This window comes from Canis lupus, chromosome 29 (genome assembly GCF_011100685.1).
Source record: "Canis lupus familiaris isolate Mischka breed German Shepherd chromosome 29, alternate assembly UU_Cfam_GSD_1.0, whole genome shotgun sequence".
Classification (NCBI taxonomy): Eukaryota; Metazoa; Chordata; class Mammalia; order Carnivora; family Canidae; genus Canis; species Canis lupus.
The window spans coordinates 841564-848181 of record NC_049250.1 but is presented as its reverse complement, the minus strand read 5'-3'; the positions used below and the strand labels follow the sequence as shown (position 1 = coordinate 848181).

Genomic DNA, 6618 nt, shown 5'->3' with positions numbered 1-6618 from the left:
AGCACAGTTCAGGAGCATCTCTCTCTCCTTTGGTGGGATCCAGTTTTTTTCAGCCCTTCCATAAACCATCAGAGGAATCAACAGCCATGGCAGAGCTTGAACCAGTGACACCCACCAGTAGATTTCCTGACAGGGCCCCAATCTCCATTCACATAAGCTGGTAATCACAGCGTGCAAATGGTGGGCTGTTAACACCATCTGAGGGCCAGGCCCCTGCTGACCACAGAGCATAGCCCTTACCTTTCTCCTGGCCCATCTCTGCCTGGAATGTGCTGTCCCCTAGAGATTCACTCAGAGTCAGCTCCTCAGGAAACCACACCTGCCCACCTGTCCCATTGAGAAGAATTCTGGACAGCCTGTTGGTCTCCATTCTGAAACTACAAAGGATAGGGCCTTGGGATCACCTGGGTCTGCCTTCTGGTTTTATAGAAGTCATTGAGACCCAGAGAGATAAGCACCTTGACCAATATGCTCAGAGAGCTTATGAGCCCTGACTGGTATATAGTCCTTCATGCCCACTTCAAGGCTTGTCCACAGCAGCACCTCTGCAGACCCTGTGTGAGGCTCCCAAGACCTCTTCAGCCATTATTCCTATGCATTAAGGTTATAGCCACGTTCAGAGCACAAATCAGGGATTCTATCTCTTTTGTCCCCTGTAGCCCTGACTCTTGCTAAATGCAGTAGCAGGCACTCCCTGGCCTCTCCCCATGGAGCATATTGGCACTTTGGGCAGGGCAAGCACTCCCTAGACTTTAGGAAAATCAAGAACATTCCCCATACAGTCTCAAACATTCCTCTTTGGAGGAGGATGAGCAGCCATGGCTCCCTGCAACGGCAGTGTACACATTCTCAGCAATTGATCCCCACAAAATCCTCAGAGATGGAGTCCATCATGGCTTTTCCTGTCTAAAAGAGTGAGTCAAGGCCAGATGGGGACAGTGCCTGGACTTCATGGCTCCAGGGCCTGGATGCCTGTCCTGCCTCACCCCTCACTGAAGATTTGCACCTCTGAGTTCCCTGCCCCCAGCTGGAACAGGCCATACCAATGGATGTGGGTTGTCAATGCCAGACCACATAGTAGGTGAAAGTTCTGGAAACTTCACAGAAAAGTCAATTCTTGTAAAATTTCCAGTGTGTTTTTGTTAGCCCCCAAAGAGAGATCTGTGTGCTCAGGATTGCTCTGGCTCTGCCCATTCTAAAGGGCAGCAGCACTTTTCCTGGTTGTTAAAGAATGCCCACCATATACAAGCTGGGCCAGGGCTAAATTCTCCCTAAAATTTAACCTCAGGTGTTTATGATAACAAGGAAGGTAAATTGATAAAACTAAATGTATCAAAGTCAAAATCATAGATAATGCCAAAACAGTTCCTATTGAACTTTGAGGTGTACCATGTATTTTTCAAAATGTTGGGGAGCACAGTGTTCAATTGATGTCCTCAGGATGAGGGACAGGCAGCCTGAGAATGTATGAGGGGAAGAAGGTACACAAGGATACGTTTTTATCCAAAACAGCTTATAGACAAGCTCCCCCCTCCCCCTCAGCAAAATGGACTTAGGCTCCTCTGGCCTGACTGTACAGAATGATGTTCCAGTTCTCACATCATTTCAAGAAGAAAGGATAATCTTGAAATGTGTGATAACTCTTAAGTATAGGGTATTTTTCATACCTACTTTCTTCTAAAGAGATAGCAATGTGCCGAGAAAGACTGTCCAGCAAAGCACTACCTACAAATAGCCAAGGTGACATCTAGCAGCAGCCCCCAAGCCTGTGACTGAGTACATCCTTATTCCTCCAGTAACTGCAGACCTTCCCCAGAGTAAGGGATGGACCTGGTCTTGGGTGGATCACTACTGGCCTCTCCTCTTCCCTCCCATGATATGCTGAGGAGCCTGGTGTCCAAATAAATGAGCCTTGGATTATAGCATTTGCTAATTTCCCTGGTGTAAATATTACCACTGTATTCAATTCCAAGCCACCAATGGTTGAACCACTGAGTGGTAGAAGTCTTAAATGTATAAGAAGGCCTAGATGCCATCCCCCTGGAATCTCTACAACTAACTGCCCCACATCCTCCATGCATTTGCTCAAGTGTCACCTTCTCTGGGAGACCTTCCCCAACCATCGCACCTTATAATCCCCATCCCCCTTCTCTGCTTTATTTTCCTCTCAGCAGTTCTCATTGTATTCACATACATGGTTGATTCATTTATCTTGTGTCTCTTCCCACTAAAAGACACATTCCAGAGGAGTATGTGATTTTGTCCATTTCATTCACTGATGTATCCCCAGCCTAATGCAGCATTTGGCACATGGCCAGTGCCCCACATTTACTAATCAATGAGCCCCAGATTTTGTTTGAGTAGCTGGTGAACAATGCTTCTGTTTCTCCTGCCTTTGCACCTCTGGGATGTTCACTTAAAACCATCTTAGCTACAGCTTAAATACCAGCTGTAGATAAAACCTTTGGATTCTGTCATCCAACTAAGTCCTTCGAGTAGGACTAAAGGGAATCTGTCCAAATGTGTCCATCAGAGAGAGAGAATTCTCCTTAGCAGAGGCATTCTATTTCTAGCTGGGTTGGCAGAAGAGAATGATCACCTCCCGCCTTAGCAAAAAGGCTAATTACAAGGGAAATAGTTCACAGGCTTTTCCTCACCCTCCTAAGTTCAGAAACAGGAAGTAGACAGCTTTAGCTCCCAAATACAGAGAGAGTCTCCATCAGTAACCAGCGCTCCTGAATGTATCTGTGGGAACAAAAATGCAGAACCTGGTGTTTTATTGTTATCGTCTCTCTTCTAGACACTCTAGAATGCTCTAAGCCTTTAACTGTAGTTGGATTGTAACAGATGGACAACTTTGTGTGGTTGTCCCCTGGACACAAACTAGCCACAGATGAGATACCTGTACCCAACAGGAATGAATGTTGAAACCGTGTAACACTACCAGTAGAAGATGAATAATTGAATCAAGAAGTATAAAAACATTACCAGAAAAATAAATTGAAGCCTTACCCAGTGCCGTCCCTCCAATAGCACTCTTCCGCGGAGGGGCCCCAGAGGGCACGTCTCCGATTACCTGGCTGTTGTAGGTGTCATTTCCAAAGCCTTGCCTGAGGCCATGTCCTTTGCAGGTGTGTCACTGTAGCTTCTGGGGCCCTCCTACCGCGCTGGCTCCCATCCCTGGGCACGAGCACCAGCACCAGTGCCAGCCTGCGCAGGGACTCAGGGTGGGCACCTGCTGCTTGCCCCTGGCCTGCGGCTTGACCGCCTCTTCCCTGCCCTCTTACCTTCGCGTCCACCTGGCGAAGGCCCCTGCAGGTGCGTCCGGGCCGGGGCAGCGCGCCCTCCCTGGCCTGGAGGCTGGGGTCCCAGTCCCGCGGGCGGAACTGGCTGGAAGCGGCGCCATCTAGCGGCGCCGTGCGGCACGACTTAATGAAGGTACACGCCGGCTGCAGGGAGAGGAACTGAGCGCGCTACAGTAACCTCAGCAACCTGAGAGGGCTGAGAAAAAGGCACTGACAGGCCCTAAATGTGCTTTGCTTTTTGTCTTCCACGCTAAACAACCTGGTTTAGTTTGCCATTTTCCTCCAACTCATTGAAATAATTCGCTGGAGGCAGCAAACCTTCCTCCACTGCAGCAGGTGGGTGTCAGCTCAGGAGCAGGTCCCAGGGTGAGAGTCAGCACACAGGAATGGGCATGTCAGAGACAACCACACAGGAAGGAATAAAGCACGGATAGGGGATGATTACAGATCACTCATCAGGTTTGGGGGTGCTTCATTTTTCTCAGATGACAAGCACTGTGTTTTGTAATTAAGGGGACTCCTCCCCTTACTGACCAGCATTTCCAAGTGTAATTGCAATTACCCGGAATCTGGCAGAGATAAGGAGGGTGTATCTTTGGCACAGGACAACGACACAATAATGAATAAAAATGCAGAAATAGAATTGGAGCCTTAAGTATAAGCTTCATGCAATCTAAATTTCCAGAGAGACTTATTACTTGGGTGTGCCAGAAGAGTTTAGATACATATGCCCAGCTACCACAATGAGAATTCTTGATATTTCTCCATATGGATAAGAATATTCATCACATAGTTTACAATTCAAACACACAACAGTCAAGAAATGTATAAAACTCATTTTTTACTACCAATTCACTAATGTGGGTTATGTATACTTGGCAATAAGAAGTATTTTTCTTGTAACCATACATAGCTAAGTAATGTCACAGGGAAAGCTTGCATCTATGAACTGACCTATTTATGCTGAAATATAAATGGTGCTCTGAAGTCCGGAGTTTTCTTGATCTTGATTTTGAGGGTTGATCTTAAGCAAGGAAAGAGTCACTGTGGAAAGCATGCCACATTCCCCTATTTATCCCATGACCTGTAGCAACCTACCTCCAGCTACCAAGAATTATTTTTAAAACCATTCTAAAAAGTACTAGTGGCCTATGAGTCTTAGTTATAAGCTTACCAGTAATGAGCACATCAAACTACTTTATAGTATTAAGAATATGTCCTTATTTAAGGGCATAACAAAAATTACTCAGGAAAACATCACCAACCGAAGACAAGACCAATAAATTTTTTTCATTTAAATCCCTTTCCTGAGATTATCAGTAAGTAAAGAAAACAGTTGCCTTCTTGACCAACTTTGTACAGCTCTCAGACAAGCTCTCTCCACCCCCTATCCAATCACTCCAGTGCTGAGAGTAAACTAGCAAGCAGTCTCATCCTTGAGTGGGCAGTGAGCGCGAGCACCCATGCCCTGCCGTACAGCAAACAGACAAGGTATGCCATGCACGCATACTAAATTACCACATTCATCAAAGTAATTAAGAAATACCTTTATTTAAGAAGGGGGATATGCTCCAACAGTGTGCTTGAGCTCACATCTGGGATTAAAAGAGGTAGAACTCATACAGGAAACAAAGGGACACTTAAGGGTGGAGTCAGACCCTACACAGTGACCTTTATCAGGGCACTGCCTCTTGTCCAGGCGACTTCTTCCTTGGGGACAGCCCATCTTATCCTGGTAAGCTCTGCCCAGATCCCTGGCCCATCACACCATCCATGGACAGCTGGACACCCTCACTTTGTTCAGAAGAGTTTTATTTGTAGAGGAGCATTCCACTGCACTTGACTAGCCCTCTGAAAGGTATTCTAGGGTAGGGAATTATCTGTTCGTGCATTTCTCCTTGTTACAGAAACAGCCAGAACCATCTCAGAATATAGGAGTCCAAAAGATCATTTCTAGGGAAACAGGTAACTGAAATAATCTTGCCAGTGAGAGACGGATTAGCAAAAGGGAAGCCCCACAGCCCAGACCTCAGGAGGGTATCATCTGTCAGATCCCTTCAGAGGATGTAAGAAATTCTCCACTTGTCTAAGAGTGAGCTATTCCCTTCACATACTAACATAACACATGCATAATCATGTACTGATACACACACACACACACACACACACACACACACACACTGTGTCCTGTAACATTGATTCAGAAATGACTCAGAAGAAAGATTTGCCTCCAAATGAATCACCAGCATCAATCTATGCAGTACCCAGGGCTTTCCTGGGAGGTCTTCCTTACAAATCCTGGCCAAGCCTGGTCCTGCTTAGCTAATGAGATCATATCCCAGGGTGTGGATCCATATCACCACCTAACTGCAGGGGCCCATGGCTCCTCCCCATCCACACCTACATGCTATTGGATTGCTGGGTCTTCTGTTGCTGTTCTCTCTGCCTGGAATGCCCCTTCTTCTTCTCCCTGCCCCTGAAAATCCTACCCTTCCAAAACCCTCCTTCTGCATAGCCCCACTGAACATTTCACACATAGTTATAGCGTGTCCTCTGATTGTTTAATCTTTTATTCAAAGGTCCTGGGGTTCTTAAAGACAGAGGTAGCCATTGTCTTGTGTAGTTCTGACTCCATTTGGAGGAGCAAGTTTCAGTTTTTTTTTTTTAATTATTTAACTTTTTTTTTTTAATGTATTCATAAGAGACATAGAGAAAGAGAGAGACAGAGACACAGGCGGAGGGAGAAGCAGGCTCCATGCAGGGAGCCCGACGTGGGACTGGATCCCAGGACCCCAGGATCATACCCCGGGCCAAAGGCAGATGCTCAACCACTGAGCCACCCAGGCATCCCAAGGAGCAAGTTTCAAACAGGGTCGATCCAGGTAGTGACTCCAATACAATCAACTCCCCACCTTTTCCAATGGAAAAAGTCAGAGAAACTGGGCTGTTTTAATCTACCCTAGCCCAGAAGCTTCGATTTTCCTAGCATCCAACATCAAAAATGCCCTAAATTAAGCAGAGGCCTCTCTTCAATAAAAAAATTCCATTTAATTCAACAAAATGTCACCTATACACAAGGCACTGGACTAGATGCCTTGAGGCCACATCTGGACACATTCCTGATGCTCACCACCCAGTCTGTGGATGAATGGTGTAAGGACTGCAGCCATCCCACACATTTCCCCATCCAAAGGATGTTTACCGAACACTTACTACATCTCCGGCCCTGTTCCAGGTACTGGGAATACAGGCAGGGATGGAACAAAAGCTCCAACTCATGGAGTTCATATTCTAGTTGGGGACAGAGGCACTA

The 6618-nt window shown here is 46.4% G+C and overlaps 1 long non-coding RNA gene across 1 annotated transcript; it reads right to left on the bottom strand.

The window, feature by feature from the left end:
- Positions 1-250: 250 nt before the first annotated feature.
- Positions 251-4355, bottom strand: LOC111093117. Its single transcript, XR_005380831.1, has 3 exons — positions 4260-4355; positions 2658-2745; positions 251-377 (listed from the first exon to the last, which is right to left on the bottom strand). It is a non-coding gene; the product is annotated as an uncharacterized LOC111093117 (long non-coding RNA).
- Between the last annotated feature and the right edge of the window lie 2263 nt (positions 4356-6618).